The sequence below is a fragment of the Rhinoderma darwinii genome (assembly GCF_050947455.1).
Source record: "Rhinoderma darwinii isolate aRhiDar2 chromosome 5 unlocalized genomic scaffold, aRhiDar2.hap1 SUPER_5_unloc_39, whole genome shotgun sequence".
Lineage (NCBI taxonomy): Eukaryota > Metazoa > Chordata > Amphibia > Anura > Rhinodermatidae > Rhinoderma > Rhinoderma darwinii.
The window spans coordinates 173,688-199,632 of NW_027461797.1; the positions used below are offsets into that span (position 1 = coordinate 173,688).

A 25,945-nucleotide genomic window follows, 5' to 3' on the forward strand; every position below is an offset into this window, starting at 1 on the left:
CTGCAGGCTCACACACTCACAGCTACACGGGAGGTGAATAAAGGCCGGAGAGGAAGCCAGACAGGATTTGCTTCTTTTGCTTGCACCACAATGCAGTGCTGAAAGAGGAGGAATCTACATAAAAACGCCTTCCTGGCAACGCCCAAATGCCCTGCTGCCATGCAGATAAACACTGGCAGCGGCAGCAAGTGCATGCCCACAGCCACCCCTTGTTCCTTCACACCTTGTATCAGCTGTAATCCAGTCCAGTCCAGTGCTGCCTGCTGAGCAGCACTGACCAACACTGCCTGGGCCCAGGCTTTTATCTCTGAGGCCCCATTATGATGTCAGAAAGCTGGCTCTGGAATCCTGAGGGCTCCACTATGACACGTGCAAAGTTCCGTCTGAACTTTATATAAGACGGTGAGGCTCAGTCAGTCACTCAGTGTTGCCTGAGAGGGCAACACTGCAACAGCCGGCCGCCAGGCTGTCTTTTTTTTGCACAGCTAGTTGCCTCCAGGAGGCCACAAGAGGGAGACAAGGGACTGCAAAATGGAAAATAGGCATCCACCAACTTTACAGACAACTTCTCCTTGCTCCTACAACCTCCATCCTTGCACAGTTTGTTATTCTTCTAGGTAACATAGTAACAAATCCAAATTGCTGCTCTCTTTGTAGGCAAGCAAGGCTTTGTTGCAACTGCAATTCTTACTTCTTCTTGAAATGTAGGGACGACAGTACATTCCATCACATCCATCTAGTGTACACAGGTAGGTCCATTGTGGCGGGCAGGCGAGCGGGCGGGCTGCTTTATTGGCTGTTTGCTGTTCCCCTACTCCACTCCACTATTTGACTGTTGTGCTGCATCAATCAATCAATCAATCAATCAATCAATCAATCAATCAATCAATCAATCAATCAGTGGCTGGCTCAGGTGCAGCTCTTTAACTTACCTAAAAGGGAGGGCGGAGAGAAGACAAGGAAGGTGAATGAGGTGTTCCAATGTGAAATGCCGGAAACACAGAAACACAGACGACACACAACAAGAGGTGGCAATCTATTCATTAATTGCATTTAATCAATGAGCTCATTATCACTCATGCATTGTCCAACAGGTGTTGAAATAATGGGATTAAAAGGGGAGATCCCTTCAGAAAGACAGAAACAATAGCAAAGACAAAAAACACTTTTGGAATCTGCTTTTAGTCAACACATAAGGAAAGGGTGCACCGGTCCTGGAAATACTGCAATACCAGGTCAATGCGTGGAGTGGACAGAGCAAGCTCTATTTCCATCTCCCTGTTCTAAAAATCCATTTAATATATGGTCCCCAGATAGGGGACGTATCAGATATTAAACTGATAAGAACAGATACTACACTTGATCTTAGCCAAAAGGCCGAGAAGCGATAACCCGAACGGGCCGCGCGTTGCCCGAGCCTGCCCGATACTGCTGTTCAGCCCTTGCAGCGATTCAGCCTACTTCTAGGCAATTCCATGGGGCCCTGCAGGCTCACACACTCACAGCTACACGGGAGGTGAATAAAGGCCGGAGAGGAAGCCAGACAGGATTTGCTTCTTTTGCTTGCACCACAATGCAGTGCTGAAAGAGGAGGAATCTACATAAAAACGCCTTCCTGGCAACGCCCAAATGCCCTGCTGCCATGCAGATAAACACTGGCAGCGGCAGCAAGTGCATGCCCACAGCCACCCCTTGTTCCTTCACACCTTGTATCAGCTGTAATCCAGTCCAGTCCAGTGCTGCCTGCTGAGCAGCACTGACCAACACTGCCTGGGCCCAGGCTTTTATCTCTGAGGCCCCATTATGATGTCAGAAAGCTGGCTCTGGAATCCTGAGGGCTCCACTATGACACGTGCAAAGTTCCGTCTGAACTTTATATAAGACGGTGAGGCTCAGTCAGTCACTCAGTGTTGCCTGAGAGGGCAACACTGCAACAGCCGGCCGCCAGGCTGTCTTTTTTTTGCACAGCTAGTTGCCTCCAGGAGGCCACAAGAGGGAGACAAGGGACTGCAAAATGGAAAATAGGCATCCACCAACTTTACAGACAACTTCTCCTTGCTCCTACAACCTCCATCCTTGCACAGTTTGTTATTCTTCTAGGTAACATAGTAACAAATCCAAATTGCTGCTCTCTTTGTAGGCAAGCAAGGCTTTGTTGCAACTGCAATTCTTACTTCTTCTTGAAATGTAGGGACGACAGTACATTCCATCACATCCATCTAGTGTACACAGGTAGGTCCATTGTGGCGGGCAGGCGAGCGGGCGGGCTGCTTTATTGGCTGTTTGCTGTTCCCCTACTCCACTCCACTATTTGACTGTTGTGCTGCATCAATCAATCAATCAATCAATCAATCAATCAATCAATCAATCAATCAATCAATCAATCAGTGGCTGGCTCAGGTGCAGCTCTTTAACTTACCTAAAAGGGAGGGCGGAGAGAAGACAAGGAAGGTGAATGAGGTGTTCCAATGTGAAATGCCGGAAACACAGAAACACAGACGACACACAACAAGAGGTGGCAATCTATTCATTAATTGCATTTAATCAATGAGCTCATTATCACTCATGCATTGTCCAACAGGTGTTGAAATAATGGGATTAAAAGGGGAGATCCCTTCAGAAAGACAGAAACAATAGCAAAGACAAAAAACACTTTTGGAATCTGCTTTTAGTCAACACATAAGGAAAGGGTGCACCGGTCCTGGAAATACTGCAATACCAGGTCAATGCGTGGAGTGGACAGAGCAAGCTCTATTTCCATCTCCCTGTTCTAAAAATCCATTTAATATATGGTCCCCAGATAGGGGACGTATCAGATATTAAACTGATAAGAACAGATACTACACTTGATCTTAGCCAAAAGGCCGAGAAGCGATAACCCGAACGGGCCGCGCGTTGCCCGAGCCTGCCCGATACTGCTGTTCAGCCCTTGCAGCGATTCAGCCTACTTCTAGGCAATTCCATGGGGCCCTGCAGGCTCACACACTCACAGCTACACGGGAGGTGAATAAAGGCCGGAGAGGAAGCCAGACAGGATTTGCTTCTTTTGCTTGCACCACAATGCAGTGCTGAAAGAGGAGGAATCTACATAAAAACGCCTTCCTGGCAACGCCCAAATGCCCTGCTGCCATGCAGATAAACACTGGCAGCGGCAGCAAGTGCATGCCCACAGCCACCCCTTGTTCCTTCACACCTTGTATCAGCTGTAATCCAGTCCAGTCCAGTGCTGCCTGCTGAGCAGCACTGACCAACACTGCCTGGGCCCAGGCTTTTATCTCTGAGGCCCCATTATGATGTCAGAAAGCTGGCTCTGGAATCCTGAGGGCTCCACTATGACACGTGCAAAGTTCCGTCTGAACTTTATATAAGACGGTGAGGCTCAGTCAGTCACTCAGTGTTGCCTGAGAGGGCAACACTGCAACAGCCGGCCGCCAGGCTGTCTTTTTTTTGCACAGCTAGTTGCCTCCAGGAGGCCACAAGAGGGAGACAAGGGACTGCAAAATGGAAAATAGGCATCCACCAACTTTACAGACAACTTCTCCTTGCTCCTACAACCTCCATCCTTGCACAGTTTGTTATTCTTCTAGGTAACATAGTAACAAATCCAAATTGCTGCTCTCTTTGTAGGCAAGCAAGGCTTTGTTGCAACTGCAATTCTTACTTCTTCTTGAAATGTAGGGACGACAGTACATTCCATCACATCCATCTAGTGTACACAGGTAGGTCCATTGTGGCGGGCAGGCGAGCGGGCGGGCTGCTTTATTGGCTGTTTGCTGTTCCCCTACTCCACTCCACTATTTGACTGTTGTGCTGCATCAATCAATCAATCAATCAATCAATCAATCAATCAATCAATCAATCAATCAATCAATCAGTGGCTGGCTCAGGTGCAGCTCTTTAACTTACCTAAAAGGGAGGGCGGAGAGAAGACAAGGAAGGTGAATGAGGTGTTCCAATGTGAAATGCCGGAAACACAGAAACACAGACGACACACAACAAGAGGTGGCAATCTATTCATTAATTGCATTTAATCAATGAGCTCATTATCACTCATGCATTGTCCAACAGGTGTTGAAATAATGGGATTAAAAGGGGAGATCCCTTCAGAAAGACAGAAACAATAGCAAAGACAAAAAACACTTTTGGAATCTGCTTTTAGTCAACACATAAGGAAAGGGTGCACCGGTCCTGGAAATACTGCAATACCAGGTCAATGCGTGGAGTGGACAGAGCAAGCTCTATTTCCATCTCCCTGTTCTAAAAATCCATTTAATATATGGTCCCCAGATAGGGGACGTATCAGATATTAAACTGATAAGAACAGATACTACACTTGATCTTAGCCAAAAGGCCGAGAAGCGATAACCCGAACGGGCCGCGCGTTGCCCGAGCCTGCCCGATACTGCTGTTCAGCCCTTGCAGCGATTCAGCCTACTTCTAGGCAATTCCATGGGGCCCTGCAGGCTCACACACTCACAGCTACACGGGAGGTGAATAAAGGCCGGAGAGGAAGCCAGACAGGATTTGCTTCTTTTGCTTGCACCACAATGCAGTGCTGAAAGAGGAGGACATAAAAACGCCTTCCTGGCAACGCCCAAATGCCCTGCTGCCATGCAGATAAACACTGGCAGCGGCAGCAAGTGCATGCCCACAGCCACCCCTTGTTCCTTCACACCTTGTATCAGCTGTAATCCAGTCCAGTCCAGTGCTGCCTGCTGAGCAGCACTGACCAACACTGCCTGGGCCCAGGCTTTTATCTCTGAGGCCCCATTATGATGTCAGAAAGCTGGCTCTGGAATCCTGAGGGCTCCACTATGACACGTGCAAAGTTCCGTCTGAACTTTATATAAGACGGTGAGGCTCAGTCAGTCACTCAGTGTTGCCTGAGAGGGCAACACTGCAACAGCCGGCCGCCAGGCTGTCTTTTTTTTGCACAGCTAGTTGCCTCCAGGAGGCCACAAGAGGGAGACAAGGGACTGCAAAATGGAAAATAGGCATCCACCAACTTTACAGACAACTTCTCCTTGCTCCTACAACCTCCATCCTTGCACAGTTTGTTATTCTTCTAGGTAACATAGTAACAAATCCAAATTGCTGCTCTCTTTGTAGGCAAGCAAGGCTTTGTTGCAACTGCAATTCTTACTTCTTCTTGAAATGTAGGGACGACAGTACATTCCATCACATCCATCTAGTGTACACAGGTAGGTCCATTGTGGCGTGCAGGCGAGCGGGCGGGCTGCTTTATTGGCTGTTTGCTGTTCCCCTACTCCACTCCACTATTTGACTGTTGTGCTGCATCAATCAATCAATCAATCAATCAATCAATCAGTGGCTGGCTCAGGTGCAGCTCTTTAACTTACCTAAAAGGGAGGGCGGAGAGAAGACAAGGAAGGTGAATGAGGTGTTCCAATGAGAAATGCCGGAAACACAGAAACACAGACGACACACAACAAGAGGTGGCAATCTATTCATTAATTGCATTTAATCAATGAGCTCATTATCACTCATGCATTGTCCAACAGGTGTTGAAATAATGGGATAAAAAGGGGAGATCCCTTCAGAAAGACAGAAACAATAGCAAAGACAAAAAACACTTTTGGAATCTGCTTTTAGTCAACACATAAGGAAAGGGTGCACCGGTCCTGGAAATACTGCAATACCAGGTCAATGCGTGGAGTGGACAGAGCAAGCTCTATTTCCATCTCCCTGTTCTAAAAATCCATTTAATATATGGTCCCCAGATAGGGGACGTATCAGATATTAAACTGATAAGAACAGATACTACACTTGATCTTAGCCAAAAGGCCGAGAAGCGATAACCCGAACGGGCCGCGCGTTGCCCGAGCCTGCCCGATACTGCTGTTCAGCCCTTGCAGCGATTCAGCCTACTTCTAGGCAATTCCATGGGGCCCTGCAGGCTCACACACTCACAGCTACACGGGAGGTGAATAAAGGCCGGAGAGGAAGCCAGACAGGATTTGCTTCTTTTGCTTGCACCACAATGCAGTGCTGAAAGAGGAGGAATCTACATAAAAACGCCTTCCTGGCAACGCCCAAATGCCCTGCTGCCATGCAGATAAACACTGGCAGCGGCAGCAAGTGCATGCCCACAGCCACCCCTTGTTCCTTCACACCTTGTATCAGCTGTAATCCAGTCCAGTCCAGTGCTGCCTGCTGAGCAGCACTGACCAACACTGCCTGGGCCCAGGCTTTTATCTCTGAGGCCCCATTATGATGTCAGAAAGCTGGCTCTGGAATCCTGAGGGCTCCACTATGACACGTGCAAAGTTCCGTCTGAACTTTATATAAGACGGTGAGGCTCAGTCAGTCACTCAGTGTTGCCTGAGAGGGCAACACTGCAACAGCCGGCCGCCAGGCTGTCTTTTTTTTGCACAGCTAGTTGCCTCCAGGAGGCCACAAGAGGGAGACAAGGGACTGCAAAATGGAAAATAGGCATCCACCAACTTTACAGACAACTTCTCCTTGCTCCTACAACCTCCATCCTTGCACAGTTTGTTATTCTTCTAGGTAACATAGTAACAAATCCAAATTGCTGCTCTCTTTGTAGGCAAGCAAGGCTTTGTTGCAACTGCAATTCTTACTTCTTCTTGAAATGTAGGGACGACAGTACATTCCATCACATCCATCTAGTGTACACAGGTAGGTCCATTGTGGCGGGCAGGCGAGCGGGCGGGCTGCTTTATTGGCTGTTTGCTGTTCCCCTACTCCACTCCACTATTTGACTGTTGTGCTGCATCAATCAATCAATCAATCAATCAATCAATCAATCAGTGGCTGGCTCAGGTGCAGCTCTTTAACTTACCTAAAAGGGAGGGCGGAGAGAAGACAAGGAAGGTGAATGAGGTGTTCCAATGTGAAATGCCGGAAACACAGAAACACAGACGACACACAACAAGAGGTGGCAATCTATTCATTAATTGCATTTAATCAATGAGCTCATTATCACTCATGCATTGTCCAACAGGTGTTGAAATAATGGGATAAAAAGGGGAGATCCCTTCAGAAAGACAGAAACAATAGCAAAGACAAAAAACACTTTTGGAATCTGCTTTTAGTCAACACATAAGGAAAGGGTGCACCGGTCCTGGAAATACTGCAATACCAGGTCAATGCGTGGAGTGGACAGAGCAAGCTCTATTTCCATCTCCCTGTTCTAAAAATCCATTTAATATATGGTCCCCAGATAGGGGACGTATCAGATATTAAACTGATAAGAACAGATACTACACTTGATCTTAGCCAAAAGGCCGAGAAGCGATAACCCGAACGGGCCGCGCGTTGCCCGAGCCTGCCCGATACTGCTGTTCAGCCCTTGCAGCGATTCAGCCTACTTCTAGGCAATTCCATGGGGCCCTGCAGGCTCACACACTCACAGCTACACGGGAGGTGAATAAAGGCCGGAGAGGAAGCCAGACAGGATTTGCTTCTTTTGCTTGCACCACAATGCAGTGCTGAAAGAGGAGGAATCTACATAAAAACGCCTTCCTGGCAACGCCCAAATGCCCTGCTGCCATGCAGATAAACACTGGCAGCGGCAGCAAGTGCATGCCCACAGCCACCCCTTGTTCCTTCACACCTTGTATCAGCTGTAATCCAGTCCAGTCCAGTGCTGCCTGCTGAGCAGCACTGACCAACACTGCCTGGGCCCAGGCTTTTATCTCTGAGGCCCCATTATGATGTCAGAAAGCTGGCTCTGGAATCCTGAGGGCTCCACTATGACACGTGCAAAGTTCCGTCTGAACTTTATATAAGACGGTGAGGCTCAGTCAGTCACTCAGTGTTGCCTGAGAGGGCAACACTGCAACAGCCGGCCGCCAGGCTGTCTTTTTTTTGCACAGCTAGTTGCCTCCAGGAGGCCACAAGAGGGAGACAAGGGACTGCAAAATGGAAAATAGGCATCCACCAACTTTACAGACAACTTCTCCTTGCTCCTACAACCTCCATCCTTGCACAGTTTGTTATTCTTCTAGGTAACATAGTAACAAATCCAAATTGCTGCTCTCTTTGTAGGCAAGCAAGGCTTTGTTGCAACTGCAATTCTTACTTCTTCTTGAAATGTAGGGACGACAGTACATTCCATCACATCCATCTAGTGTACACAGGTAGGTCCATTGTGGCGGGCAGGCGAGCGGGCGGGCTGCTTTATTGGCTGTTTGCTGTTCCCCTACTCCACTCCACTATTTGACTGTTGTGCTGCATCAATCAATCAATCAATCAATCAATCAATCAATCAATCAGTGGCTGGCTCAGGTGCAGCTCTTTAACTTACCTAAAAGGGAGGGCGGAGAGAAGACAAGGAAGGTGAATGAGGTGTTCCAATGTGAAATGCCGGAAACACAGAAACACAGACGACACACAACAAGAGGTGGCAATCTATTCATTAATTGCATTTAATCAATGAGCTCATTATCACTCATGCATTGTCCAACAGGTGTTGAAATAATGGGATTAAAAGGGGAGATCCCTTCAGAAAGACAGAAACAATAGCAAAGACAAAAAACACTTTTGGAATCTGCTTTTAGTCAACACATAAGGAAAGGGTGCACCGGTCCTGGAAATACTGCAATACCAGGTCAATGCGTGGAGTGGACAGAGCAAGCTCTATTTCCATCTCCCTGTTCTAAAAATCCATTTAATATATGGTCCCCAGATAGGGGACGTATCAGATATTAAACTGATAAGAACAGATACTACACTTGATCTTAGCCAAAAGGCCGAGAAGCGATAACCCGAACGGGCCGCGCGTTGCCCGAGCCTGCCCGATACTGCTGTTCAGCCCTTGCAGCGATTCAGCCTACTTCTAGGCAATTCCATGGGGCCCTGCAGGCTCACACACTCACAGCTACACGGGAGGTGAATAAAGGCCGGAGAGGAAGCCAGACAGGATTTGCTTCTTTTGCTTGCACCACAATGCAGTGCTGAAAGAGGAGGAATCTACATGAAAACGCCTTCCTGGCAACGCCCAAATGCCCTGCTGCCATGCAGATAAACACTGGCAGCGGCAGCAAGTGCATGCCCACAGCCACCCCTTGTTCCTTCACACCTTGTATCAGCTGTAATCCAGTCCAGTCCAGTGCTGCCTGCTGAGCAGCACTGACCAACACTGCCTGGGCCCAGGCTTTTATCTCTGAGGCCCCATTATGATGTCAGAAAGCTGGCTCTGGAATCCTGAGGGCTCCACTATGACACGTGCAAAGTTCCGTCTGAACTTTATATAAGACGGTGAGGCTCAGTCAGTCACTCAGTGTTGCCTGAGAGGGCAACACTGCAACAGCCGGCCGCCAGGCTGTCTTTTTTTTGCACAGCTAGTTGCCTCCAGGAGGCCACAAGAGGGAGACAAGGGACTGCAAAATGGAAAATAGGCATCCACCAACTTTACAGACAACTTCTCCTTGCTCCTACAACCTCCATCCTTGCACAGTTTGTTATTCTTCTAGGTAACATAGTAACAAATCCAAATTGCTGCTCTCTTTGTAGGCAAGCAAGGCTTTGTTGCAACTGCAATTCTTACTTCTTCTTGAAATGTAGGGACGACAGTACATTCCATCACATCCATCTAGTGTACACAGGTAGGTCCATTGTGGCGGGCAGGCGAGCGGGCGGGCTGCTTTATTGGCTGTTTGCTGTTCCCCTACTCCACTCCACTATTTGACTGTTGTGCTGCATCAATCAATCAATCAATCAATCAATCAATCAATCAGTGGCTGGCTCAGGTGCAGCTCTTTAACTTACCTAAAAGGGAGGGCGGAGAGAAGACAAGGAAGGTGAATGAGGTGTTCCAATGTGAAATGCCGGAAACACAGAAACACAGACGACACACAACAAGAGGTGGCAATCTATTCATTAATTGCATTTAATCAATGAGCTCATTATCACTCATGCATTGTCCAACAGGTGTTGAAATAATGGGATTAAAAGGGGAGATCCCTTCAGAAAGACAGAAACAATAGCAAAGACAAAAAACACTTTTGGAATCTGCTTTTAGTCAACACATAAGGAAAGGGTGCACCGGTCCTGGAAATACTGCAATACCAGGTCAATGCGTGGAGTGGACAGAGCAAGCTCTATTTCCATCTCCCTGTTCTAAAAATCCATTTAATATATGGTCCCCAGATAGGGGACGTATCAGATATTAAACTGATAAGAACAGATACTACACTTGATCTTAGCCAAAAGGCCGAGAAGCGATAACCCGAACGGGCCGCGCGTTGCCCGAGCCTGCCCGATACTGCTGTTCAGCCCTTGCAGCGATTCAGCCTACTTCTAGGCAATTCCATGGGGCCCTGCAGGCTCACACACTCACAGCTACACGGGAGGTGAATAAAGGCCGGAGAGGAAGCCAGACAGGATTTGCTTCTTTTGCTTGCACCACAATGCAGTGCTGAAAGAGGAGGAATCTACATGAAAACGCCTTCCTGGCAACGCCCAAATGCCCTGCTGCCATGCAGATAAACACTGGCAGCGGCAGCAAGTGCATGCCCACAGCCACCCCTTGTTCCTTCACACCTTGTATCAGCTGTAATCCAGTCCAGTCCAGTGCTGCCTGCTGAGCAGCACTGACCAACACTGCCTGGGCCTAGGCTTTTATCTCTGAGGCCCCATTATGATGTCAGAAAGCTGGCTCTGGAATCCTGAGGGCTCCACTATGACACGTGCAAAGTTCCGTCTGAACTTTATATAAGACGGTGAGGCTCAGTCAGTCACTCAGTGTTGCCTGAGAGGGCAACACTGCAACAGCCGGCCGCCAGGCTGTCTTTTTTTTGCACAGCTAGTTGCCTCCAGGAGGCCACAAGAGGGAGACAAGGGACTGCAAAATGGAAAATAGGCATCCACCAACTTTACAGACAACTTCTCCTTGCTCCTACAACCTCCATCCTTGCACAGTTTGTTATTCTTCTAGGTAACATAGTAACAAATCCAAATTGCTGCTCTCTTTGTAGGCAAGCAAGGCTTTGTTGCAACTGCAATTCTTACTTCTTCTTGAAATGTAGGGACGACAGTACATTCCATCACATCCATCTAGTGTACACAGGTAGGTCCATTGTGGCGGGCAGGCGAGCGGGCGGGCTGCTTTATTGGCTGTTTGCTGTTCCCCTACTCCACTCCACTATTTGACTGTTGTGCTGCATCAATCAATCAATCAATCAATCAATCAATCAATCAATCAATCAATCAATCAATCAGTGGCTGGCTCAGGTGCAGCTCTTTAACTTACCTAAAAGGGAGGGCGGAGAGAAGACAAGGAAGGTGAATGAGGTGTTCCAATGTGAAATGCCGGAAACACAGAAACACAGACGACACACACAACAAGAGGTGGCAATCTATTCATTAATTGCATTTAATCAATGAGCTCATTATCACTCATGCATTGTCCAACAGGTGTTGAAATAATGGGATTAAAAGGGGAGATCCCTTCAGAAAGACAGAAACAATAGCAAAGACAAAAAACACTTTTGGAATCTGCTTTTAGTCAACACATAAGGAAAGGGTGCACCGGTCCTGGAAATACTGCAATACCAGGTCAATGCGTGGAGTGGACAGAGCAAGCTCTATTTCCATCTCCCTGTTCTAAAAATCCATTTAATATATGGTCCCCAGATAGGGGACGTATCAGATATTAAACTGATAAGAACAGATACTACACTTGATCTTAGCCAAAAGGCCGAGAAGCGATAACCCGAACGGGCCGCGCGTTGCCCGAGCCTGCCCGATACTGCTGTTCAGCCCTTGCAGCGATTCAGCCTACTTCTAGGCAATTCCATGGGGCCCTGCAGGCTCACACACTCACAGCTACACGGGAGGTGAATAAAGGCCGGAGAGGAAGCCAGACAGGATTTGCTTCTTTTGCTTGCACCACAATGCAGTGCTGAAAGAGGAGGAATCTACATAAAAACGCCTTCCTGGCAACGCCCAAATGCCCTGCTGCCATGCAGATAAACACTGGCAGCGGCAGCAAGTGCATGCCCACAGCCACCCCTTGTTCCTTCACACCTTGTATCAGCTGTAATCCAGTCCAGTCCAGTGCTGCCTGCTGAGCAGCACTGACCAACACTGCCTGGGCCCAGGCTTTTATCTCTGAGGCCCCATTATGATGTCAGAAAGCTGGCTCTGGAATCCTGAGGGCTCCACTATGACACGTGCAAAGTTCCGTCTGAACTTTATATAAGACGGTGAGGCTCAGTCAGTCACTCAGTGTTGCCTGAGAGGGCAACACTGCAACAGCCGGCCGCCAGGCTGTCTTTTTTTTGCACAGCTAGTTGCCTCCAGGAGGCCACAAGAGGGAGACAAGGGACTGCAAAATGGAAAATAGGCATCCACCAACTTTACAGACAACTTCTCCTTGCTCCTACAACCTCCATCCTTGCACAGTTTGTTATTCTTCTAGGTAACATAGTAACAAATCCAAATTGCTGCTCTCTTTGTAGGCAAGCAAGGCTTTGTTGCAACTGCAATTCTTACTTCTTCTTGAAATGTAGGGACGACAGTACATTCCATCACATCCATCTAGTGTACACAGGTAGGTCCATTGTGGCGGGCAGGCGAGCGGGCGGGCTGCTTTATTGGCTGTTTGCTGTTCCCCTACTCCACTCCACTATTTGACTGTTGTGCTGCATCAATCAATCAATCAATCAATCAATCAATCAATCAATCAATCAATCAATCAGTGGCTGGCTCAGGTGCAGCTCTTTAACTTACCTAAAAGGGAGGGCGGAGAGAAGACAAGGAAGGTGAATGAGGTGTTCCAATGTGAAATGCCGGAAACACAGAAACACAGACGACACACAACAAGAGGTGGCAATCTATTCATTAATTGCATTTAATCAATGAGCTCATTATCACTCATGCATTGTCCAACAGGTGTTGAAATAATGGGATTAAAAGGGGAGATCCCTTCAGAAAGACAGAAACAATAGCAAAGACAAAAAACACTTTTGGAATCTGCTTTTAGTCAACACATAAGGAAAGGGTGCACCGGTCCTGGAAATACTGCAATACCAGGTCAATGCGTGGAGTGGACAGAGCAAGCTCTATTTCCATCTCCCTGTTCTAAAAATCCATTTAATATATGGTCCCCAGATAGGGGACGTATCAGATATTAAACTGATAAGAACAGATACTACACTTGATCTTAGCCAAAAGGCCGAGAAGCGATAACCCGAACGGGCCGCGCGTTGCCCGAGCCTGCCCGATACTGCTGTTCAGCCCTTGCAGCGATTCAGCCTACTTCTAGGCAATTCCATGGGGCCCTGCAGGCTCACACACTCACAGCTACACGGGAGGTGAATAAAGGCCGGAGAGGAAGCCAGACAGGATTTGCTTCTTTTGCTTGCACCACAATGCAGTGCTGAAAGAGGAGGAATCTACATAAAAACGCCTTCCTGGCAACGCCCAAATGCCCTGCTGCCATGCAGATAAACACTGGCAGCGGCAGCAAGTGCATGCCCACAGCCACCCCTTGTTCCTTCACACCTTGTATCAGCTGTAATCCAGTCCAGTCCAGTGCTGCCTGCTGAGCAGCACTGACCAACACTGCCTGGGCCCAGGCTTTTATCTCTGAGGCCCCATTATGATGTCAGAAAGCTGGCTCTGGAATCCTGAGGGCTCCACTATGACACGTGCAAAGTTCCGTCTGAACTTTATATAAGACGGTGAGGCTCAGTCAGTCACTCAGTGTTGCCTGAGAGGGCAACACTGCAACAGCCGGCCGCCAGGCTGTCTTTTTTTTGCACAGCTAGTTGCCTCCAGGAGGCCACAAGAGGGAGACAAGGGACTGCAAAATGGAAAATAGGCATCCACCAACTTTACAGACAACTTCTCCTTGCTCCTACAACCTCCATCCTTGCACAGTTTGTTATTCTTCTAGGTAACATAGTAACAAATCCAAATTGCTGCTCTCTTTGTAGGCAAGCAAGGCTTTGTTGCAACTGCAATTCTTACTTCTTCTTGAAATGTAGGGACGACAGTACATTCCATCACATCCATCTAGTGTACACAGGTAGGTCCATTGTGGCGGGCAGGCGAGCGGGCGGGCTGCTTTATTGGCTGTTTGCTGTTCCCCTACTCCACTCCACTATTTGACTGTTGTGCTGCATCAATCAATCAATCAATCAATCAATCAATCAATCAATCAATCAATCAATCAGTGGCTGGCTCAGGTGCAGCTCTTTAACTTACCTAAAAGGGAGGGCGGAGAGAAGACAAGGAAGGTGAATGAGGTGTTCCAATGTGAAATGCCGGAAACACAGAAACACAGACGACACACAACAAGAGGTGGCAATCTATTCATTAATTGCATTTAATCAATGAGCTCATTATCACTCATGCATTGTCCAACAGGTGTTGAAATAATGGGATTAAAAGGGGAGATCCCTTCAGAAAGACAGAAACAATAGCAAAGACAAAAAACACTTTTGGAATCTGCTTTTAGTCAACACATAAGGAAAGGGTGCACCGGTCCTGGAAATACTGCAATACCAGGTCAATGCGTGGAGTGGACAGAGCAAGCTCTATTTCCATCTCCCTGTTCTAAAAATCCATTTAATATATGGTCCCCAGATAGGGGACGTATCAGATATTAAACTGATAAGAACAGATACTACACTTGATCTTAGCCAAAAGGCCGAGAAGCGATAACCCGAACGGGCCGCGCGTTGCCCGAGCCTGCCCGATACTGCTGTTCAGCCCTTGCAGCGATTCAGCCTACTTCTAGGCAATTCCATGGGGCCCTGCAGGCTCACACACTCACAGCTACACGGGAGGTGAATAAAGGCCGGAGAGGAAGCCAGACAGGATTTGCTTCTTTTGCTTGCACCACAATGCAGTGCTGAAAGAGGAGGAATCTACATAAAAACGCCTTCCTGGCAACGCCCAAATGCCCTGCTGCCATGCAGATAAACACTGGCAGCGGCAGCAAGTGCATGCCCACAGCCACCCCTTGTTCCTTCACACCTTGTATCAGCTGTAATCCAGTCCAGTCCAGTGCTGCCTGCTGAGCAGCACTGACCAACACTGCCTGGGCCCAGGCTTTTATCTCTGAGGCCCCATTATGATGTCAGAAAGCTGGCTCTGGAATCCTGAGGGCTCCACTATGACACGTGCAAAGTTCCGTCTGAACTTTATATAAGACGGTGAGGCTCAGTCAGTCACTCAGTGTTGCCTGAGAGGGCAACACTGCAACAGCCGGCCGCCAGGCTGTCTTTTTTTTGCACAGCTAGTTGCCTCCAGGAGGCCACAAGAGGGAGACAAGGGACTGCAAAATGGAAAATAGGCATCCACCAACTTTACAGACAACTTCTCCTTGCTCCTACAACCTCCATCCTTGCACAGTTTGTTATTCTTCTAGGTAACATAGTAACAAATCCAAATTGCTGCTCTCTTTGTAGGCAAGCAAGGCTTTGTTGCAACTGCAATTCTTACTTCTTCTTGAAATGTAGGGACGACAGTACATTCCATCACATCCATCTAGTGTACACAGGTAGGTCCATTGTGGCGGGCAGGCGAGCGGGCGGGCTGCTTTATTGGCTGTTTGCTGTTCCCCTACTCCACTCCACTATTTGACTGTTGTGCTGCATCAATCAATCAATCAATCAATCAATCAATCAATCAATCAATCAATCAATCAATCAATCAATCAGTGGCTGGCTCAGGTGCAGCTCTTTAACTTACCTAAAAGGGAGGGCGGAGAGAAGACAAGGAAGGTGAATGAGGTGTTCCAATGTGAAATGCCGGAAACACAGAAACACAGACGACACACAACAAGAGGTGGCAATCTATTCATTAATTGCATTTAATCAATGAGCTCATTATCACTCATGCATTGTCCAACAGGTGTTGAAATAATGGGATTAAAAGGGGAGATCCCTTCAGAAAGACAGAAACAATAGCAAAGACAAAAAACACTTTTGGAATCTGCTTTTAGTCAACACATAAGGAAAGGGTGCACCGGTCCTGGAAATACTGCAATACCAGGTCAATGCGTGGAGTGGACAGAGCAAGCTCTATTTCCATCTCCCTGTTCTAAAAATCCATTTAATATATGGTCCCCAGATAGGGGACGTATCAGATATTAAACTGATAAGAACAGATACTACACTTGATCTTAGCCAAAAGGCCGAGAAGCGATAACCCGAACGGGCCGCGCGTTGCCCGAGCCTGCCCGATACTGCTGTTCAGCCCTTGCAGCGATTCAGCCTACTTCTAGGCAATTCCATGGGGCCCTGCAGGCTCACACACTCACAGCTACACGGGAGGTGAATAAAGGCCGGAGAGGAAGCCAGACAGGATTTGCTTCTTTTGCTTGCACCACAATGCAGTGCTGAAAGAGGAGGAATCTACATAAAAACGCCTTCCTGGCAACGCCCAAATGCCCTGCTGCCATGCAGATAAACACTGGCAGCGGCAGCAAGTGCATGCCCACAGCCACCCCTTGTTCCTTCACACCTTGTATCAGCTGTAATCCAGTCCAGTCCAGTGCTGCCTGCTGAGCAGCACTGACCAACACTGCCTGGGCCCAGGCTTTTATCTCTGAGGCCCCATTATGATGTCAGAAAGCTGGCTCTGGAATCCTGAGGGCTCCACTATGACACGTGCAAAGTTCCGTCTGAACTTTATATAAGACGGTGAGGCTCAGTCAGTCACTCAGTGTTGCCTGAGAGGGCAACACTGCAACAGCCGGCCGCCAGGCTGTCTTTTTTTTGCACAGCTAGTTGCCTCCAGGAGGCCACAAGAGGGAGACAAGGGACTGCAAAATGGAAAATAGGCATCCACCAACTTTACAGACAACTTCTCCTTGCTCCTACAACCTCCATCCTTGCACAGTTTGTTATTCTTCTAGGTAACATAGTAACAAATCCAAATTGCTGCTCTCTTTGTAGGCAAGCAAGGCTTTGTTGCAACTGCAATTCTTACTTCTTCTTGAAATGTAGGGACGACAGTACATTCCATCACATCCATCTAGTGTACACAGGTAGGTCCATTGTGGCGGGCAGGCGAGCGGGCGGGCTGCTTTATTGGCTGTTTGCTGTTCCCCTACTCCACTCCACTATTTGACTGTTGTGCTGCATCAATCAATCAATCAATCAATCAATCAATCAATCAATCAATCAATCAATCAATCAATCAGTGGCTGGCTCAGGTGCAGCTCTTTAACTTACCTAAAAGGGAGGGCGGAGAGAAGACAAGGAAGGTGAATGAGGTGTTCCAATGTGAAATGCCGGAAACACAGAAACACAGACGACACACAACAAGAGGTGGCAATCTATTCATTAATTGCATTTAATCAATGAGCTCATTATCACTCATGCATTGTCCAACAGGTGTTGAAATAATGGGATTAAAAGGGGAGATCCCTTCAGAAAGACAGAAACAATAGCAAAGACAAAAAACACTTTTGGAATCTGCTTTTAGTCAACACATAAGGAAAGGGTGCACCGGTCCTGGAAATACTGCAATACCAGGTCAATGCGTGGAGTGGACAGAGCAAGCTCTATTTCCATCTCCCTGTTCTAAAAATCCATTTAATATATGGTCCCCAGATAGGGGACGTATCAGATATTAAACTGATAAGAACAGATACTACACTTGATCTTAGCCAAAAGGCCGAGAAGCGATAACCCGAACGGGCCGCGCGTTGCCCGAGCCTGCCCGATACTGCTGTTCAGCCCTTGCAGCGATTCAGCCTACTTCTAGGCAATTCCATGGGGCCCTGCAGGCTCACACACTCACAGCTACACGGGAGGTGAATAAAGGCCGGAGAGGAAGCCAGACAGGATTTGCTTCTTTTGCTTGCACCACAATGCAGTGCTGAAAGAGGAGGAATCTACATAAAAACGCCTTCCTGGCAACGCCCAAATGCCCTGCTGCCATGCAGATAAACACTGGCAGCGGCAGCAAGTGCATGCCCACAGCCACCCCTTGTTCCTTCACACCTTGTATCAGCTGTAATCCAGTCCAGTCCAGTGCTGCCTGCTGAGCAGCACTGACCAACACTGCCTGGGCCCAGGCTTTTATCTCTGAGGCCCCATTATGATGTCAGAAAGCTGGCTCTGGAATCCTGAGGGCTCCACTATGACACGTGCAAAGTTCCGTCTGAACTTTATATAAGACGGTGAGGCTCAGTCAGTCACTCAGTGTTGCCTGAGAGGGCAACACTGCAACAGCCGGCCGCCAGGCTGTCTTTTTTTTTGCACAGCTAGTTGCCTCCAGGAGGCCACAAGAGGGAGACAAGGGACTGCAAAATGGAAAATAGGCATCCACCAACTTTACAGACAACTTCTCCTTGCTCCTACAACCTCCATCCTTGCACAGTTTGTTATTCTTCTAGGTAACATAGTAACAAATCCAAATTGCTGCTCTCTTTGTAGGCAAGCAAGGCTTTGTTGCAACTGCAATTCTTACTTCTTCTTGAAATGTAGGGACGACAGTACATTCCATCACATCCATCTAGTGTACACAGGTAGGTCCATTGTGGCGGGCAGGCGAGCGGGCGGGCTGCTTTATTGGCTGTTTGCTGTTCCCCTACTCCACTCCACTATTTGACTGTTGTGCTGCATCAATCAATCAATCAATCAATCAATCAATCAATCAATCAGTGGCTGGCTCAGGTGCAGCTCTTTAACTTACCTAAAAGGGAGGGCGGAGAGAAGACAAGGAAGGTGAATGAGGTGTTCCAATGTGAAATGCCGGAAACACAGAAACACAGACGACACACAACAAGAGGTGGCAATCTATTCATTAATTGCATTTAATCAATGAGCTCATTATCATTCATGCATTGTCCAACAGGTGTTGAAATAATGGGATTAAAAGGGGAGATCCCTTCAGAAAGACAGAAACAATAGCAAAGACAAAAAACACTTTTGGAATCTGCTTTTAGTCAACACATAAGGAAAGGGTGCACCGGTCCTGGAAATACTGCAATACCAGGTCAATGCGTGGAGTGGACAGAGCAAGCTCTATTTCCATCTCCCTGTTCTAAAAATCCATTTAATATATGGTCCCCAGATAGGGGACGTATCAGATATTAAACTGATAAGAACAGATACTACACTTGATCTTAGCCAAAAGGCCGAGAAGCGATAACCCGAACGGGCCGCGCGTTGCCCGAGCCTGCCCGATACTGCTGTTCAGCCCTTGCAGCGATTCAGCCTACTTCTAGGCAATTCCATGGGGCCCAGCAGGCTCACACACTCACAGCTACACGGGAGGTGAATAAAGGCCGGAGAGGAAGCCAGACAGGATTTGCTTCTTTTGCTTGCACCACAATGCAGTGCTGAAAGAGGAGGAATCTACATAAAAACGCCTTCCTGGCAACGCCCAAATGCCCTGCTGCCATGCAGATAAACACTGGCAGCGGCAGCAAGTGCATGCCCACAGCCACCCCTTGTTCCTTCACACCTTGTATCAGCTGTAATCCAGTCCAGTCCAGTGCTGCCTGCTGAGCAGCACTGACCAACACTGCCTGGGCCCAGGCTTTTATCTCTGAGGCCCCATTATGATGTCAGAAAGCTGGCTCTGGAATCCTGAGGGCTCCACTATGACACGTGCAAAGTTCCGTCTGAACTTTATATAAGACGGTGAGGCTCAGTCAGTCACTCAGTGTTGCCTGAGAGGGCAACACTGCAACAGCCGGCCGCCAGGCTGTCTTTTTTTTGCACAGCTAGTTGCCTCCAGGAGGCCACAAGAGGGAGACAAGGGACTGCAAAATGGAAAATAGGCATCCACCAACTTTACAGACAACTTCTCCTTGCTCCTACAACCTCCATCCTTGCACAGTTTGTTATTCTTCTAGGTAACATAGTAACAAATCCAAATTGCTGCTCTCTTTGTAGGCAAGCAAGGCTTTGTTGCAACTGCAATTCTTACTTCTTCTTGAAATGTAGGGACGACAGTACATTCCATCACATCCATCTAGTGTACACAGGTAGGTCCATTGTGGCGGGCAGGCGAGCGGGCGGGCTGCTTTATTGGCTGTTTGCTGTTCCCCTACTCCACTCCACTATTTGACTGTTGTGCTGCATCAATCAATCAATCAATCAATCAATCAATCAATCAATCAATCAAGTGGCTGGCTCAGGTGCAGCTCTTTAACTTACCTAAAAGGGAGGGCGGAGAGAAGACAAGGAAGGTGAATGAGGTGTTCCAATGTGAAATGCCGGAAACACAGAAACACAGACGACACACAACAAGAGGTGGCAATCTATTCATTAATTGCATTTAATCAATGAGCTCATTATCACTCATGCATTGTCCAACAGGTGTTGAAATAATGGGATTAAAAGGGGAGATCCCTTCAGAAAGACAGAAACAATAGCAAAGACAAAAAACACTTTTGGAATCTGCTTTTAGTCAACACATAAGGAAAGGGTGCACCGGTCCTGGAAATACTGCAATACCAGGTCAATGCGTGGAGTGGACAGAGCAAGCTCTATTTCCATCTCCCTGTTCTAAAAATCCATTTAATATATGGTCCCCAGATAGGGGACGTATCAGATATTAAACTGATAAGAACAGATACTACACTTGATCTTAGCCAAAAGGCCGAGAAGCGATAACCCGAACGGGCCGCGCGTTGCCCGAGCCTGCCCGATACTGCTGTTCAGCCCTTGCAGCGATTCAGCCTACTTCTAGGCAATTCCATGGGGCCCTGCAGGCTCACACACTCACAGCTACACGGGAGGTGAATAAAGGCCGGAGAGGAAGCCAGACAGGATTTGCTTCTTTTGCTTGCACCACAATGCAGTGCTGAAAGAGGAGGAATCTACATAAAAACGCCTTCCTGGCAACGCCCAAATGCCCTGCTGCCATGCAGATAAACACTGGCAGCGGCAGCAAGTGCATGCCCACAGCCACCCCTTGTTCCTTCACACCTTGTATCAGCTGTAATCCAGTCCAGTCCAGTGCTGCCTGCTGAGCAGCACTGACCAACACTGCCTGGGCCCAGGCTTTTATCTCTGAGGCCCCATTATGATGTCAGAAAGCTGGCTCTGGAATCCTGAGGGCTCCACTATGACACGTGCAAAGTTCCGTCTGAACTTTATATAAGACGGTGAGGCTCAGTCAGTCACTCAGTGTTGCCTGAGAGGGCAACACTGCAACAGCCGGCCGCCAGGCTGTCTTTTTTTTGCACAGCTAGTTGCCTCCAGGAGGCCACAAGAGGGAGACAAGGGACTGCAAAATGGAAAATAGGCATCCACCAACTTTACAGACAACTTCTCCTTGCTCCTACAACCTCCATCCTTGCACAGTTTGTTATTCTTCTAGGTAACATAGTAACAAATCCAAATTGCTGCTCTCTTTGTAGGCAAGCAAGGCTTTGTTGCAACTGCAATTCTTACTTCTTCTTGAAATGTAGGGACGACAGTACATTCCATCACATCCATCTAGTGTACACAGGTAGGTCCATTGTGGCGGGCAGGCGAGCGGGCGGGCTGCTTTATTGGCTGTTTGCTGTTCCCCTACTCCACTCCACTATTTGACTGTTGTGCTGCATCAATCAATCAATCAATCAATCAATCAATCAATCAATCAATCAATCAATCAATCAATCAATCAATCAATCAATCAGTGGCTGGCTCAGGTGCAGCTCTTTAACTTACCTAAAAGGGAGGGCGGAGAGAAGACAAGGAAGGTGAATGAGGTGTTCCAATGTGAAATGCCGGAAACACAGAAACACAGACGACACACAACAAGAGGTGGCAATCTATTCATTAATTGCATTTAATCAATGAGCTCATTATCACTCATGCATTGTCCAACAGGTGTTGAAATAATGGGATTAAAAGGGGAGATCCCTTCAGAAAGACAGAAACAATAGCAAAGACAAAAAACACTTTTGGAATCTGCTTTTAGTCAACACATAAGGAAAGGGTGCACCGGTCCTGGAAATACTGCAATACCAGGTCAATGCGTGGAGTGGACAGAGCAAGCTCTATTTCCATCTCCCTGTTCTAAAAATCCATTTAATATATGGTCCCCAGATAGGGGACGTATCAGATATTAAACTGATAAGAACAGATACTACACTTGATCTTAGCCAAAAGGCCGAGAAGCGATAACCCGAACGGGCCGCGCGTTGCCCGAGCCTGCCCGATACTGCTGTTCAGCCCTTGCAGCGATTCAGCCTACTTCTAGGCAATTCCATGGGGCCCTGCAGGCTCACACACTCACAGCTACACGGGAGGTGAATAAAGGCCGGAGAGGAAGCCAGACAGGATTTGCTTCTTTTGCTTGCACCACAATGCAGTGCTGAAAGAGGAGGAATCTACATAAAAACGCCTTCCTGGCAACGCCCAAATGCCCTGCTGCCATGCAGATAAACACTGGCAGCGGCAGCAAGTGCATGCCCACAGCCACCCCTTGTTCCTTCACACCTTGTATCAGCTGTAATCCAGTCCAGTCCAGTGCTGCCTGCTGAGCAGCACTGACCAACACTGCCTGGGCCCAGGCTTTTATCTCTGAGGCCCCATTATGATGTCAGAAAGCTGGCTCTGGAATCCTGAGGGCTCCACTATAACACGTGCAAAGTTCCGTCTGAACTTTATATAAGACGGTGAGGCTCAGTCAGTCACTCAGTGTTGCCTGAGAGGGCAACACTGCAACAGCCGGCCGCCAGGCTGTCTTTTTTTTGCACAGCTAGTTGCCTCCAGGAGGCCACAAGAGGGAGACAAGGGACTGCAAAATGGAAAATAGGCATCCACCAACTTTACAGACAACTTCTCCTTGCTCCTACAACCTCCATCCTTGCACAGTTTGTTATTCTTCTAGGTAACATAGTAACAAATCCAAATTGCTGCTCTCTTTGTAGGCAAGCAAGGCTTTGTTGCAACTGCAATTCTTACTTCTTCTTGAAATGTAGGGACGACAGTACATTCCATCACATCCATCTAGTGTACACAGGTAGGTCCATTGTGGCGGGCAGGCGAGCGGGCGGGCTGCTTTATTGGCTGTTTGCTGTTCCCCTACTCCACTCCACTATTTGACTGTTGTGCTGCATCAATCAATCAATCAATCAATCAATCAATCAATCAATCAATCAGTGGCTGGCTCAGGTGCAGCTCTTTAACTTACCTAAAAGGGAGGGCGGAGAGAAGACAAGGAAGGTGAATGAGGTGTTCCAATGTGAAATGCCGGAAACACAGAAACACAGACGACACACAACAAGAGGTGGCAATCTATTCATTAATTGCATTTAATCAATGAGCTCATTATCACTCATGCATTGTCCAACAGGTGTTGAAATAATGGGATTAAAAGGGGAGATCCCTTCAGAAAGACAGAAACAATAGCAAAGACAAAAAACACTTTTGGAATCTGCTTTTAGTCAACACATAAGGAAAGGGTGCACCGGTCCTGGAAATACTGCAATACCAGGTCAATGCGTGGAGTGGACAGAGCAAGCTCTATTTCCATCTCCCTGTTCTAAAAATCCATTTAATATATGGTCCCCAGATAGGGGACGTATCAGATATTAAACTGATAAGAACAGATACTACACTTGATCTTAGCCAAAAGGCCGAGAAGCGATAACCCGAACGGGCCGCGCGTTGCCCGAGCCTGCCCGATACTGCTGTTCAGCCCTTGCAGCGATTCAGCCTACTTCTAGGCAATTCCATGGGGCCCTGCAGGCTCACACACTCACAGCTACACGGGAGGTGAATAAAGGCCGGAGAGGAAGCCAGACAGGATTTGCTTCTTTTGCTTGCACCACAATGCAGTGCTGAAAGAGGAGGAATCTACATAAAAACGCCTTCCTGGCAACGCCCAAATGCCCTGCTGCCATGCAGATAAACACTGGCAGCGGCAGCAAGTGCATGCCCACAGCCACCCCTTGTTCCTTCACACCTTGTATCAGCTGTAATCCAGTCCAGTCCAGTGCTGCCTGCTGAGCAGCACTGACCAACACTGCCTGGGCCCAGGCTTTTATCTCTGAGGCCCCATTATGATGTCAGAAAGCTGGCTCTGGAATCCTGAGGGCTCCACTATGACACGTGCAAAGTTCCGTCTGAACTTTATATAAGACGGTGAGGCTCAGTCAGTCACTCAGTGTTGCCTGAGAGGGCAACACTGCAACAGCCGGCCGCCAGGCTGTCTTTTTTTTGCACAGCTAGTTGCCTCCAGGAGGCCACAAGAGGGAGACAAGGGACTGCAAAATGGAAAATAGGCATCCACCAACTTTACAGACAACTTCTCCTTGCTCCTACAACATCCATCCTTGCACAGTTTGTTATTCTTCTAGGTAACATAGTAACAAATCCAAATTGCTGCTCTCTTTGTAGGCAAGCAAGGCTTTGTTGCAACTGCAATTCTTACTTCTTCTTGAAATGTAGGGACGACAGTACATTCCATCACATCCATCTAGTGTACACAGGTAGGTCCATTGTGGCGGGCAGGCGAGCGGGCGGGCTGCTTTATTGGCTGTTTGCTGTTCCCCTACTCCACTCCACTATTTGACTGTTGTGCTGCATCAATCAATCAATCAATCAATCAATCAATCAATCAATCAATCAATCAATCAATCAATCAGTGGCTGGCTCAGGTGCAGCTCTTTAACTTACCTAAAAGGGAGGGCGGAGAGAAGACAAGGAAGGTGAATGAGGTGTTCCAATGTGAAATGCCGGAAACACAGAAACACAGACGACACACAACAAGAGGTGGCAATCTATTCATTAATTGCATTTAATCAATGAGCTCATTATCACTCACGCATTGTCCAACAGGTGTTGAAATAATGGGATTAAAAAGGGAGATCCCTTCAGAAAGACAGAAACAATAGCAAAGACAAAAAACACTTTTGGAATCTGCTTTTAGTCAACACATAAGGAAAGGGTGCACCGGTCCTGGAAATACTGCAATACCAGGTCAATGCGTGGAGTGGACAGAGCAAGCTCTATTTCCATCTCCCTGTTCTAAAAATCCATTTAATATATGGTCCCCAGATAGGGGACGTATCAGATATTAAACTGATAAGAACAGATACTACACTTGATCTTAGCCAAAAGGCCGAGAAGCGATAACCCGAACGGGCCGCGCGTTGCCCGAGCCTGCCCGATACTGCTGTTCAGCCCTTGCAGCGATTCAGCCTACTTCTAGGCAATTCCATGGGGCCCTGCAGGCTCACACACTCACAGCTACACGGGAGGTGAATAAAGGCCGGAGAGGAAGCCAGACAGGATTTGCTTCTTTTGCTTGCACCACAATGCAGTGCTGAAAGAGGAGGAATCTACATAAAAACGCCTTCCTGGCAACGCCCAAATGCCCTGCTGCCATGCAGATAAACACTGGCAGCGGCAGCAAGTGCATGCCCACAGCCACCCCTTGTTCCTTCACACCTTGTATCAGCTGTAATCCAGTCCAGTCCAGTGCTGCCTGCTGAGCAGCACTGACCAACACTGCCTGGGCCCAGGCTTTTATCTCTGAGGCCCCATTATGATGTCAGAAAGCTGGCTCTGGAATCCTGAGGGCTCCACTATGACACGTGCAAAGTTCCGTCTGAACTTTATATAAGACGGTGAGGCTCAGTCAGTCACTCAGTGTTGCCTGAGAGGGCAACACTGCAACAGCCGGCCGCCAGGCTGTCTTTTTTTTGCACAGCTAGTTGCCTCCAGGAGGCCACAAGAGGGAGACAAGGGACTGCAAAATGGAAAATAGGCATCCACCAACTTTACAGACAACTTCTCCTTGCTCCTACAACCTCCATCCTTGCACAGTTTGTTATTCTTTTAGGTAACATAGTAACAAATCCAAATTGCTGCTCTCTTTGTAGGCAAGCAAGGCTTTGTTGCAACTGCAATTCTTACTTCTTCTTGAAATGTAGGGACGACAGTACATTCCATCACATCCATCTAGTGTACACAGGTAGGTCCATTGTGGCGGGCAGGCGAGCGGGCGGGCTGCTTTATTGGCTGTTTGCTGTTCCCCTACTCCA

At 47.9% G+C, this 25,945-nt stretch overlaps 17 non-coding genes across 17 annotated transcripts; all 17 read right to left on the reverse strand.

Moving 5' to 3' along the window:
* Positions 1 to 1,198: 1,198 nt before the first annotated feature.
* On the reverse strand, positions 1,199 to 1,389 carry LOC142692219 (U2 spliceosomal RNA). The gene has a single exon (XR_012860684.1). It is a non-coding gene; the product is annotated as a U2 spliceosomal RNA (small nuclear RNA).
* A 1,296-nt stretch (positions 1,390 to 2,685) lies between these two features.
* LOC142692220 (U2 spliceosomal RNA) lies at positions 2,686 to 2,876 on the reverse strand. Its single transcript, XR_012860685.1, has one exon. It is a non-coding gene; the product is annotated as a U2 spliceosomal RNA (small nuclear RNA).
* Positions 2,877 to 4,172: 1,296 nt separating this feature from the next.
* On the reverse strand, positions 4,173 to 4,363 carry LOC142692221 (U2 spliceosomal RNA). The gene has a single exon (XR_012860686.1). It is a non-coding gene; the product is annotated as a U2 spliceosomal RNA (small nuclear RNA).
* A 1,263-nt stretch (positions 4,364 to 5,626) lies between these two features.
* On the reverse strand, positions 5,627 to 5,817 carry LOC142692222 (U2 spliceosomal RNA). The gene has a single exon (XR_012860687.1). It is a non-coding gene; the product is annotated as a U2 spliceosomal RNA (small nuclear RNA).
* A 1,272-nt stretch (positions 5,818 to 7,089) lies between these two features.
* Positions 7,090 to 7,280, reverse strand: LOC142692225 (U2 spliceosomal RNA). The gene has a single exon (XR_012860688.1). It is a non-coding gene; the product is annotated as a U2 spliceosomal RNA (small nuclear RNA).
* Positions 7,281 to 8,556: 1,276 nt separating this feature from the next.
* On the reverse strand, positions 8,557 to 8,747 carry LOC142692226 (U2 spliceosomal RNA). The gene has a single exon (XR_012860689.1). It is a non-coding gene; the product is annotated as a U2 spliceosomal RNA (small nuclear RNA).
* Positions 8,748 to 10,019: 1,272 nt separating this feature from the next.
* LOC142692227 (U2 spliceosomal RNA) lies at positions 10,020 to 10,210 on the reverse strand. The gene has a single exon (XR_012860690.1). It is a non-coding gene; the product is annotated as a U2 spliceosomal RNA (small nuclear RNA).
* Positions 10,211 to 11,504: 1,294 nt separating this feature from the next.
* Positions 11,505 to 11,695, reverse strand: LOC142692228 (U2 spliceosomal RNA). Its single transcript, XR_012860691.1, has one exon. It is a non-coding gene; the product is annotated as a U2 spliceosomal RNA (small nuclear RNA).
* Positions 11,696 to 12,983: 1,288 nt separating this feature from the next.
* On the reverse strand, positions 12,984 to 13,174 carry LOC142692229 (U2 spliceosomal RNA). The gene has a single exon (XR_012860692.1). It is a non-coding gene; the product is annotated as a U2 spliceosomal RNA (small nuclear RNA).
* Positions 13,175 to 14,462: 1,288 nt separating this feature from the next.
* LOC142692231 (U2 spliceosomal RNA) lies at positions 14,463 to 14,653 on the reverse strand. The gene has a single exon (XR_012860694.1). It is a non-coding gene; the product is annotated as a U2 spliceosomal RNA (small nuclear RNA).
* Positions 14,654 to 15,953: 1,300 nt separating this feature from the next.
* On the reverse strand, positions 15,954 to 16,144 carry LOC142692232 (U2 spliceosomal RNA). Its single transcript, XR_012860695.1, has one exon. It is a non-coding gene; the product is annotated as a U2 spliceosomal RNA (small nuclear RNA).
* Positions 16,145 to 17,440: 1,296 nt separating this feature from the next.
* On the reverse strand, positions 17,441 to 17,631 carry LOC142692233 (U2 spliceosomal RNA). The gene has a single exon (XR_012860696.1). It is a non-coding gene; the product is annotated as a U2 spliceosomal RNA (small nuclear RNA).
* A 1,277-nt stretch (positions 17,632 to 18,908) lies between these two features.
* Positions 18,909 to 19,099, reverse strand: LOC142692234 (U2 spliceosomal RNA). Its single transcript, XR_012860697.1, has one exon. It is a non-coding gene; the product is annotated as a U2 spliceosomal RNA (small nuclear RNA).
* Positions 19,100 to 20,380: 1,281 nt separating this feature from the next.
* On the reverse strand, positions 20,381 to 20,571 carry LOC142692236 (U2 spliceosomal RNA). The gene has a single exon (XR_012860698.1). It is a non-coding gene; the product is annotated as a U2 spliceosomal RNA (small nuclear RNA).
* Positions 20,572 to 21,883: 1,312 nt separating this feature from the next.
* On the reverse strand, positions 21,884 to 22,074 carry LOC142692237 (U2 spliceosomal RNA). Its single transcript, XR_012860699.1, has one exon. It is a non-coding gene; the product is annotated as a U2 spliceosomal RNA (small nuclear RNA).
* A 1,280-nt stretch (positions 22,075 to 23,354) lies between these two features.
* On the reverse strand, positions 23,355 to 23,545 carry LOC142692238 (U2 spliceosomal RNA). Its single transcript, XR_012860700.1, has one exon. It is a non-coding gene; the product is annotated as a U2 spliceosomal RNA (small nuclear RNA).
* A 1,296-nt stretch (positions 23,546 to 24,841) lies between these two features.
* LOC142692239 (U2 spliceosomal RNA) lies at positions 24,842 to 25,032 on the reverse strand. The gene has a single exon (XR_012860701.1). It is a non-coding gene; the product is annotated as a U2 spliceosomal RNA (small nuclear RNA).
* Positions 25,033 to 25,945: the final 913 nt, after the last annotated feature.